Source organism: Fundulus heteroclitus, chromosome 10, assembly GCF_011125445.2.
Source record: "Fundulus heteroclitus isolate FHET01 chromosome 10, MU-UCD_Fhet_4.1, whole genome shotgun sequence".
Lineage (NCBI taxonomy): Eukaryota > Metazoa > Chordata > Actinopteri > Cyprinodontiformes > Fundulidae > Fundulus > Fundulus heteroclitus.
In genome coordinates this window covers 15,432,972-15,444,961 of record NC_046370.1, presented here as the reverse complement: position 1 = coordinate 15,444,961, position 11,990 = coordinate 15,432,972, and the positions used below count along the sequence as shown (strand labels likewise).

The following is an 11,990-nucleotide window of genomic DNA, read 5'->3' as shown; positions in this document are numbered from 1 at the left end:
TATAGTCTGAATAAACGTTAGTGTGTGAGTCAAAATGTCCTCATATTGTATTAAATAGGAACAAAATGAGTGTGTTTAATCTATCGTCCTCACATGGTCTGAATAAACGGTTGTGTGTGTGTGTCACAGCGCCTTCATATTGTTTATGGTGAAATACTCTACAGTGTTAAATCTTTCTATAGGGTCTAGTATAATAAGCCTGACCCCTCGTTACACTAGGATTGTCATTGGCTTATTGCATATTAAATTTAACAGTTTATTTGTATGTTTTGTTATAGACACCAAATGCCGAGATCCAGACCCAACCTGCAGAAGAGCTGGGAATGAGGGAAAACTGCACCTCATTCTTCCAAAAGGTGATTTTATACATTTTCAATTCCAATAAACACAAATAAATGTCACAGTTGGGTCCACTGCATAGGTAAAATACCTTTTCAACAATCAGATTGTTTAAAAGATCAACAATATGATCATTTCTATTATTTGTTCACCCATAATTTGGCAGAAATACTTTGGTTTCATCAATTCCCAGCAGGAAGGTCTGCTTTATACTTCAAATTAATCCTTAAACTATCATTAAGCTTTATATAGTTTTTCATTTTACATATTTTTGTCCTTTTAACATACTGCTGAAGGCTTTACATGAATTAATTCTTTAGGAAGTTGAGCCATTCACAATAGGGAAGACTTCAGAACTTGCTTTGACAACAGCAGAAGATGTCAGAAATTGGGAAGACAGATTGAACATGTTCATAGTCGTCATGTCCTCATATAGTCTGAATAAACGTTAGTGTATGAGTCAAAATGTCCCCATATTGTATTAACTTTGAACAAAATGAGTGTGTTTAATCTAACGTCCTCACATGGTCTGAATAAACGGTTGTGTGTGTGTGTGTCACAGCGCCTTCATATTGTTTATGGTGAAATACTCTACAGTGTTAAATCTTTCTATAGGGTCTAGTATAATAAGCCTGACCCCTCGTTACACTAGGATTGTCATTGGCTTATTGCATAATGAATTTAACAGTTTATTTGTATGTTTTGTTGTAGACACCAAATGCCGAGATCCAGACCCAACCTGCAGAAGAGCTGGGAATGAGGGAAAACTGCACCTCATTCTTCCAAAAGGTGATTTTATACATTTTCAATTCCAATAAACACAAATAAATGTCACAGTTGGGTCCACTGCATAGGTAAAATACCTTTTCAACAATCAGATTGTTTAAAAGATCAACAATATGATCATTTCTATTATTTGTTCACCCATAATTTGGCAGAAATACTTTGGTTTCATCAATTCCCAGCAGGAAGGTCTGCTTTATACTTCAAATTAATCCTTAAACTATCATTAAGCTTTATATAGTTTTTCATTTTACATATTATCGTCCTTTTAACATACTGCTGAAGGCTTTACATGAATTAATTCTTTAGGAAGTTGAGCCATTCACAATAGGGAAGACTTCAGAACTTGCTTTGACAACAGCAGAAGATGTCAGAAATTGGGAAGACAGATTGAACATGTTCATAGTCGTCATGTCCTCATATAGTCTGAATAAACGTTAGTGTGTGAGTCAAAATGTCCCCATATTGTATTAAATAGGAACAAAATGAGTGTGTTTAATCTATCGTCCTCACATGGTCTGAATAAACGGTTGTGTGTGTGTGTGTCACAGCGCCTTCATATTGTTTATGGTGAAATACTCTACAGTGTTAAATCTTTCTATAGGGTCTAGTATAATAAGCCTGACCCCTCGTTACACTAGGATTGTCATTGGCTTATTGCATAATAAATTTAACAGTTTATTTGTATGTTTTGTTATAGACACCAAATGCCGAGATCCAGAACCAATCTGCAGAAGAGCTGGGAATGAGGGAAAACTGCACCTCATTCTTCCAAAAGGTGGTGAGACATTTTCAATTCCAATTAAACACAAATAAATGTCACAGTTGGGTCCACTGCATAGGTAAAATACCTTTTCAACAATCAGATTGTTTAAAAGATGAACAATATGATCATTTCTATTATTTGTTCACCCATAATTTGGCAGAAATACTTTGGTTTCATCAATTCTCAGCAGTAAGGTCTGCTTTATACTTCAAATTAATCCTTCAACTATCATTAAGCTTTATATCATCTGTCATTTTACATATTTTTGTCTTTTTAACATTCTGCTAAAGGCTTTACATGAATTAATTATTTAGGAAGTTGAGCCATTCACAATAGGGAAGACTTCAGAACTTGCTTTGACAACAGCAGAAGATGTCAGAAATCGGGAAGACAGACTGAACATGTTCATAGTGAATGTGTGTTATGAAAATAGTTTTCTTCTTAAAGATATAAATTTTTCATGATGCATACTTCATCTTTTCAGATTCACAGCAGGACACACATTCTGGTACACCTTTTTTGACAGCTGGGTTGGTGAGACGCAAGTGGACAGATGATGAGGTGAAGGCTGTTGAATGGCACATGTTGCAATTCATAACAAGCTGCAAAGTACCAGGTAAAAAGGACTGTGAAGCCTGCCTCCCGGCAGAGCAAGTAGCTCTAAAAGATAGAGACTGGGCTGGAATCAAATACTACATTCATAACAGAATCATAATATTTAAAAGGAGGATGAATAAATAGAACTATAAAATCCTAAAGTTTACCCAAAAAAAGATTTTTTTTTAAAATTTACTCTGGTGCAATTTTCCAGTGATGGGAAATTTTATTTTCATTGTCTGCCTTTGTAAGATCTTTGTTCCGTCAAATTGATTTTCTGTTCATGCATTTTTCCCAACTCTTTTATTTAAAGCACCTGTTCTGTCATAATTTTCAAGATACATTCAGACATTGCATTTTGTTTAACAAAATTACTGGAAGGTATTGTTATCCCATTATCAGTGTTTCTTTGTTGTTGTTTTTAGGTCTGTAAATGTGTTTGTTTTTGTTTTTTTACATTTATAAACAAATCCTTTGGAATGGGAGTCATAGATTTAATTTGAGTTTGACTTTTTCTCATCCAATCCTATTTATTTATTTTTATTATAATCTCTCTTCCCTTCCTTCCTTCTTTCCTTCCTTCTTTCTTTCATTCCTTCTTTCAGTCTTTCCTTTTTTCCTCCTTCCTTTCCTTCCTTTTATTTTCTTTCTTACCTTCTTTCCTTTCTTTCCTACTTTCCTGCCTTTTTTTCTTTGCTTTCCTTCCATCTTTCTTACCCTCTCTCCTTTCTTTCATTTCTTATTTCCTCTTTCCTTCCTTCTTTCCTCATTCTTTCTTTACATCCTTCTTTCCTCCTTTCTTCATTCTTCTCTTTCTTTCTGTCCTTCTTTTCTCTCCTTTCTTTCCTTTCCTTCTTCTTTCCTTATTTGATATTTCTTTCTTTACTCCTTTTTCCTGCCTTCTCTCCTCTTTTTTCTTTCTTTCCTTCCTTCTTTTTTTCCTTCATTCCTTCCTTTACTTTGTTTTATTTATCAACTTTTTTTTGAATACCACAAAGGTAAAGGAATATTCATTGTTTGAGTGTAAATTTGTTGCCAGCAATTAAAGAAAAAAACAATATTTTTTCAAGAAATCAGTGTGCTGTGCTTTTTTCCCCTCTTTCAACATGAATGGCATCCACACAATTCATAAATGCTGTACAATAGGAATTAAAAGTAGACTTACCATATTCTTTGACCATGTCTCTCAAGTCCAGGACTCTCAACTCTCTCACATTGGGCGTGTGACACACGCAACACATGGCATTTCTCAGTATTAAAATAAGAAAGCCCATGTGGGCCACGGGTGACCCATTCACAGGTCTGTCCATCCAGAGCTCAGTCTAAACCCGCCTTCTGTGGAGCTGTTTCAACTTCTTTCACAGCTTGTGGCCATCATTAATTGATTATTCCTGTTGTGGTTCATGTTAACAGAGGAGCAGGAAGAGCGATCAGTTATAAATAATTTTGGTCTTAACCAGTGGTGAAAGTAAGCCGGTACTGCATATGCAGGAGGCAAGGGGGGAGAGTGGCTGCCATATAAATTTCATTTCCTTCATTCAGAACCAGTCATGGCTGCACGCTGGATCAGAAAACAGTTCTGTTAACCAGATGCAGTCCAAATACCACCTAGTCTGTATGAATTTTAAACTTTATTAATTCTGCGTTTTTTTAACTCCCAGCTCACCGCCGCAAACCGGTATCATTAAACTATGCTAGTATGAGACTGGCCCAAATCCGCGCAACGGATTTGGCCAGTGTCTTTTAACACAACAGGGCAATTCAATTGCATTTTACTGGTAACAGCCAGGTAGGTGTGGTATCAATACCAGATTTGTCTGTATTCCCTTATCTGCTCTCGATTTGGGCCAAATGTTCCACTGATCCTCTGATACTGTTGCAGAATTGTACCGAATAAGGAGTCAGGCCACTTTCACACTGCAGGCCTAGCTAATGTGAGCTGAACTTTGGCCAAATCTGCATCTCCTGTACTTTCTGATACATTGAAAGATCTATATATCTATTTGTCTGGTCAGCGTGGAGACTAAGATGAGAAACCCGTTGCTGTGAAAGTGAATGGTTGTTATAAGTGCATGGAGCTGAAAAGAAGAAAAACATCTGCTGCTGGATCAATGGTAAAACGTGAGCCTCTGTGCTTCAAGTAACGGAACTGAGGGCAAAATGTCGAACCATAAAGGCTTGATGAAATTCAGCCTCATTCACCAATGAGTTTATCGATCTACAGTGATAAACCCATAGATTAATCGGGTGTTTTCATTGTTGGACGTGAATCTGATGATTCATATTGTGCATTTTGTAATCAGTCAAGAAAAAAAGATTTTGTTCCGCTGTTTTTGAAGAACTTGTGCTTGCAAAAAACAACCATATTTCCCCCATTTAAAAAAATATTTTTAATTCAACATTATTTGATCTAAAAACTAGTAATTCAAAACAGAATAAAAAGTTAAAGCTGGCAAAATGTGAAATGCAGATGCACAGAAACTAAAAACTTCAAATGACATCTCAAACTGTTTTAAGAGAACATTAAATAAGTGAAATGGCCTTCATGTTATGTAAAACTACTGGAATCTAGAGATTTTGCAACAGAGTGCAGTTACCCATCTTTCCATCTTCTAGCTCACTTATCTCTCATGGCCCGGGGTCACAAGGGATACTGGTGCCTAGCTCCAGGGTTCAATGGGCGAGAGGCAGGGTACACCCTGGACGGGTCAAAGTGCGTTTACCTCTTTTGAAATCTGTTTTTCAGATAAAAACTGATGTGCCAACCTGGGCAAATGAGAGGGAGAGTACAGATTAATCAGGTCTGACAGATCCTGGAAACCCATGCCATGAAAACATTAAGAAACAGAATTTTAAAATCTATCTGAATGGGAGCCAGTAGCCAATTAATTGTTGCTTAAACTGGAGAAATGTGGTCTCATTTTCTGATAAGTTCAAAGAAGAGCAGCAGCATTTTGGACCAGCTGCAGTCAAGTCACTAGAATTTTGTAAAGCCCAGAGTGATGTGCAGTAATCTAACCAAGTTATAATTAACGCATAGATTAAAATCTTCTTTCAGGTGCCTCAGTTTGAAAAAGATAGATTTAACCACAGATTTTAATTGTGCATCAAAGTTAAGATTATTCTCAAGTCTTACACTCAGGTCTGTAGCAGTATGTGTCAGATATTTACTTTAAGTCCCAGATCAACACTGATGTTAGAGACATCAAGGCTGCCAAACAATATAAACTTTTGAGAAGTTTATTTTTAGACCAACTATTCTCCTTTTTAGTGTCATAAAATCTGACTGTGTTCTGCCTAAAAAAGAAAGCTAAACAATGGTTTCTCATAACTGACTCTTGAGGAATAGGGTAAAGAGTGAAAAGAAAGAGGCCAAGAATGGAGCCTTGAGGCACTCTGCATGAGTTGTACACTTTTAATAAAATAAAAACAGCAGTTCTCCATTCTTTAAAGTAGTGTAATAATACTGTCAACTTATAACTAATTAATCAGTATTATTTAAATAGCTACCTTTTTATTTATGTTATAACCTACTAAATAATCCACAATGTGTTAACACTTCTCTTTCACTTTTTAACAAAAGTAATGCATGACTACTTCCATGTCGGGTTGGACAAAAATGATATGGGGCTGACTGAACCCTCTCAAGGGTCCAGTCAGCCACACACACCCCCCCCCGCCCCCCCAGAAACTTAACATAATCTCACTCCTAACTTTTGATAAGACTAGAGGTATGCTTAAGTCCCCAAACAGGTTAGTTTTACTGTCTTGTAACAACATAAATATCTGATTAATATCAGATATTATTTGGTGAGTTTGATGGGTACACAACTCTGCTTATTATGCAGTTATTGCAAACAGGCCATGTTGCAAATACTGATACTGTAGTTGTCGAGTCTTCAAAAGTCACATATACTAGAAAATATTGTGTGTATCTTAGGGTCTCACAATTCACTTAGACATGAAATAACTGTGTGAGGGGTTTTTGTGCTCAAAAGTCACATAAACCTGATAATGTTCCCATAAGTGACATAAAAATCAGGTTTGACCAAAATGTTGCTCTAGCTAAAATCTCAATAGATGAATGTTTTCGTGGAAGCTTGGGTCAAAAACGGTTTGATTTTCAGGCTTCTAGAACCTTCGGAAAGGCATGTACCCATTTGTCCCATGCTTGTCAAACGTCCTGGTATTTCACAAAAACACGTATGTGTGTGTGTGTGTGTGTGTGTGTGTGTGTGTGTGTGTGTGTGTGTGAGAACATGCAAAATACATAGTGTGGGACTTGATAGATAGATAGTATCTTTTTTGAGCCTGAAGGAAATTACAGTGTCAACTGCTCTCATTCACACAGTATCAACTAAATACTGTTAAATAATCCTGTAAGCGACTTCAGCTGCATAGATATCTCACTATCTCACTGTTGCTCTTACCTGGTACCACTTAATGTAAAACGTCATTCCATTTGTATATAAGTCACCTGAGTGTACATAAGTCAGCCTAAATATCTGTTTTATTTCCCCTGTACTTTTATTTATTTATTTTTATTTTTGATACACTGTACATATGTGGACACACTGACTGTATATACATTATACCTTATGCACCTTTCCTCCTTTTGGTACCTTTCTTTTTGTTTATTAAGCCGATGTGTGACAAGTAAATTTCTCCACTGTGAGATCAATAAAGCCCTATCTTATCTTATCTTAACTAATAAGTTAATACAAGTATTAAAATGTAATAAAAATTACAACAAAAACACAATTTTATAAAGTGAAGTCTACTGGATCAGAGAGTTGTACAGTCTAATGGCACGAGGGACAAAGGACGACCTCAGTCTGTGTATGGAGCAACGTTGGGACAGCTTCCCCTCTGTGAAGGCATCTAGCAGAGGATGTGAGGCGTTTTCCATGATGATCCTGAATCAAAAGTGAGCAGAAAGGACCCCAACACCCAGGAAACCAGTAGCCCCATGGAGCACCAGGCGGGCCACCCCACAGAGGACTGGGTCAGAGCCACCACAGCCATAGAGCAGAGGCCCTTCAGGAACCAAGGGCGACAGCTAACCACCCCCGCCAGGCCCTGGTCACCCAAGTATGAGTCAGGTGTGGAATCCAGGGCCCCACGTGCCAAGTTGCTAATAAAGTTGCTTCTTAAGGCAGTATTAGAAGTGGATGTTTTTAAGGGGTGTCCGAATAAAGGGGACCGGATAGAAATGTATGCCACACTTTTCAGATTTGTATTAGTTTGAAAAGAAACATTTTCCTGATTTATATGATGGCAGCCCAAATAATCAAGCTATACTATATTCATACAGTCAGAACCCTTGACAGACCCCCTCCAGTTGCCACTGCCTCCTCTCCAAGTGTTGGTCATGTGCTACATGTCAGAGAGAGTTGGCCCCTTTTCATGCTGCTGTTACACGATGAACAGTGACAGTAATCAGCCTTATGGCGGGTCAATTTTGTCCAATTAAACAGAACATTACCTGGCTTAGCTTACTCCAAGCCTCATGTTTGCCTCGGGGATAAAGCTGTGGAGAAATGTGCACCACGTGGGCTCGTATGATAGCGTCAACTCCTCCGTTAATCCCCGGCGGAGCTTAGAGGTGCAGGTTTAAAATCTCTGGATCTTTGTTAGACTCTGAGGAGAATGTTCCCGAATTTGTCCTGCCTCCTTTTACTTTTCTTTTTTTTTTCTTCATCGTACATGGATCGGAACACCGAGGAAAAGCAACACTCCAGTCCTGTAGCCTTTGAGTCTTTGTTTTTCGCTAACAGAATTTACATGTTGCGGTCCCGTGCCCGTGTGTCCCTTTGTGCACCTTTGTCATTAATAATTTTGGGCCTCTTTTATTCCCCAGCGTTCGCCTGTCAGTGACTTTAAAGGTTTTTGCCTAATAACTCTCATTTCACTTCATTAACTTCTGGCTTGGGGGTCTATTCAGGCTTAGATGATGTATTACAGCACACACACACACACAAGTGAGGATGTGTATGCAAGAGTTTGCGCTTGCATACATCTTTCTTTTCCCTCCTTGCACCCACACACACGCTCTCTCCTGGGCAGCCTGAGGTGCCGCGCTGCACCCGGCTTGTCTCAGCGCACTGAGACAGACAGAAGCCGACCGGGGGTCTTAGTAATGTGTTGTAATGCTGGTATAATTAATGCTGGTACTATAGGAGTTTTCAGGCACAGTTTGCAGTTTTATATTTCCCTTCTTATAACCTCTTGGCTACGGCTCTTGCTGCCATACGCGAAGGCTTCCAGCTTCTCTTAGCAATATTACGCCTAATTTCCCTCAGCTATAGCTTAAGTTGAGTACCAGCATGGTGATTCTGTGGTTTACAGGCCTCCTATAAGATTGCTCCAGTTTTATTACAATACTAAACACCCCTTGACAGGGTACAATGAGCTTCCCCTTCTAATTTATCCTTTAGCATCAAATGTTATTGTTTGGCTTTTGTCACCGTTTATGACTCTGTATTTTTTCCTGAGGAAGCAAAGGATGTTATTCGTCCCAGTAATGTTTATTCGCCAAACCAGATGTCCATTAAGATGTTTTCTTGATAAGTGCAGCAGGGGGAAATGAAACTGTGGCTTGCTTTGCCAAAGAGAGAGAGGGAGAGAGAGAGAGAAGCTGGGTTTGGAAGTTTACCGGAGTTTACGCCGCTGTTTTGTTCCTGTTGTAGTAAGGAAGGTACCGAAGGACAGAAGGGACCGTATCTGCCGTGGACGCTCTTCTCATTAAGTCCAGATAGCTGCGTAGGAGCCAAAATGCCATGACTCATTAATTGACTTAATGACCACCCACGGCTGCTACCCCTGCATGTGTGCATTTTCATCGGGCTCATTTTAAATCCAAACAATAAGCATTAAGTGCAATGACAGCCACTTAAGTGACGCGATGACAGATCTAACAGCATTTTCACATTAGGGGAAATACGTGCCGCTTTATCATGGAACCAATTATAAGCAAAGAAACAACAGAAACGCGTCCTGCAAAACAAGTCGGCGCCGAATAATGAAGCAAAGCATCGGGAGAGGGTTTACAGTGAAAAACTTCACTAATGATGCAGGTTAGTCGACCTCTAAACTCACACTGTACCATTCAGGCATACCTGAAATATGTAGTATATTGGCTATAAGTAACAGAATCAAATTCAAGACCAGAACATTTCACCACATAAGGTCTGTTCATTTCTTTTCTTGCACTGCACAGATTAAAAAAGAAACCTTCACCTCATTTGCTAAACCTTGATCAAGATGCGGTAAATGTGCTGAAATCTTAAACCAACGCTAACGTTTAGTGTTGTGTCAGCGTGGACAGGGGGCCCTCGGACGATTAGGAATGAATTCTGCTTTCTGTGATTGAAACCACTGATTTGCAACCACTGATTTTTGGCTGATTCCCATCTTTCAGTTTTTTGTTACGTTTTGACCTACCAAGCCTAGTTTATTTAGGGGATTCTGATTTCTCGACAAGGACTTTAACATGTGTGTATATATAACAACGGTATTAAAAATATCACCTTCCTTTATTCTCAAACAAAGGCAAAATAATTTTGGACTCAATAGACTGAGACCATTACCTTTTCAAACCGAGGCAATCTCAACAATATGGTTAGTTTTGGGCTTTTTCTAACATGATTAGTTAGTTTGTTATCAAAATACATCATAATTCGTATAACTGTTAAAAAGAGGTATGTTAACCATGACACTGCCCACTCATAAAATATAGAATTTACTGTTGACTGGTGTGAAATGAAATTGTTGTACTTTGATTTTGTCACTCTAGGACAGCTCTGATTGATGTTATTTTCACACCTCAAAACTTGCTGGTGTTATTGGTATTCTTTTTGAACAAATGTTTCCCCCGTTTATCACATGTAAGCTTGCAGATTTGCGTTTAAAATTTGCTTTACTGTGAACCATTTAGCCATTTATACCGCTATCACTGTAAAAACTACTAAATATTGTGATTCAAATTTTGGGTCTATCTTGCTCCAGGGTTCACAGCTCAGTTAATTCTGGGTAACGTTTCCTGAAGGAACATCGTCGAGACTCTTCCTTGTTATGTTTTATCACATTGAGTGAACATTTAAATACCACCCTGCCATCAAAGGCAGCTTTAAAACGTTGAAAGTGAACATAATCTGGAACATGGTTGACTCTGAGAGTGGTGCCATTCATTATAGCTTGTAAATGACAATAAACCCCACGGTTCATTTTAGTTATTTCACTTCCGCGCATAAAATCCAATCAGAATACTGATCAAACAAAAGACCAACCCCAAACAGATTTTTCTTTCCTACAAAGCAGTGCTCTTCCATGTTGGAAATTTGTTTTCAGGCCAATATAATTTAAACACACACACACACACACACACACACACACACACACACACACACACACACACACACACACACACACACACACACAAAGTGTGGAAACCACTTAAAGTGAAGCAATAAAACCTTTTGTAAAATTTCAAAAGTTATATTTCTATTAAGTTTGCACGTGGAGGTTATAAAAACGACACTTTTCCCCTTTTACGAGCCTCTAAAATCAGCCTGCGAAGAAAGCTGTTTTTTATCTAATTTTTCGTCTTGTAAATGAACTCCGACTTGGTTCGCTACTATGAGCAAGTGGCTTTAGCTTTGTGTTGCAGGCAGCTTTACTGCGATTTGTAAATATTAGAGTCCTCTTTAATGGGCTGAGTGGGTTCAAATGTGCCAAAAGCTCCCTTGGCTTTTCAGCAGCCTCTCTCTTCTTTCCCTCTTAGCTGCTTTGAAGATCAGAGTGTGGAGTCCTAGTCTGTTATTAGTATGTCTAAAAACAGTTTCCAACCTTCATGGCATGTGTATGTGTCACTGTATAATTTAATGTTTGTGTGTGTGTGTGATATCCATTTAAGAAAAGCAGGATTGTATGATTTTCTTTTTACAAGGAGAGCAGAACGCCATTGCTTTCTCACCTACGTTCATATCCCCCCCGTGTTGTCAAGAAGACAATTCCTAGATTTTTGCAATATTAAAAAAAAACATATTCTTTAGCTGTTAGAGGACATCTGAAAGTGGTTCCACTAAGTATTGCCTGTGCTAGATGGTGGAAATAGTAGGGTTTGGAATAAGTAAGTAAGTTTCACAATGAATGGCTCCAAACACTTGTGAAAGCAGACATCCATCCAGCATCTAATGTGCATCATCTGAGAATGCTGGATCTGCTCCTGGGTGAGATTAATAACCAAGGCTATGAGCAGAAACTGAAACCAAAACAAAAGAAAGTAGCCTCCATCTTCTGCTTTGTGGATTCGGGACAGAGCCGCACGCGGCCAAGTTCTGGATTGAAAGCCAGCCGCTTCAAAAAGCACTTTAAGTGCGACTGTACAAAGGATATGTGGAGAAGGATTTTTGAGAATATCTGAAAGGGTAATCTGTGTTCTTGAAGTCGGGTTGTGAATTTAAATAAAGAGTGGGAATGCAGAAAGCCTCATGTTAGGGCTCTG

General features: G+C 38.4%; 1 long non-coding RNA gene across 1 annotated transcript; it reads left to right on the top strand.

Annotated features, from left to right (window-relative positions):
• The first annotated feature begins 307 nt into the window (after positions 1 to 307).
• Positions 308 to 2,668, top strand: LOC118564361. Its single transcript, XR_004931796.1, has 2 exons — positions 308 to 356; positions 2,373 to 2,668. It is a non-coding gene; the product is annotated as an uncharacterized LOC118564361 (long non-coding RNA).
• The last annotated feature ends 9,322 nt before the right edge of the window (positions 2,669 to 11,990 follow it).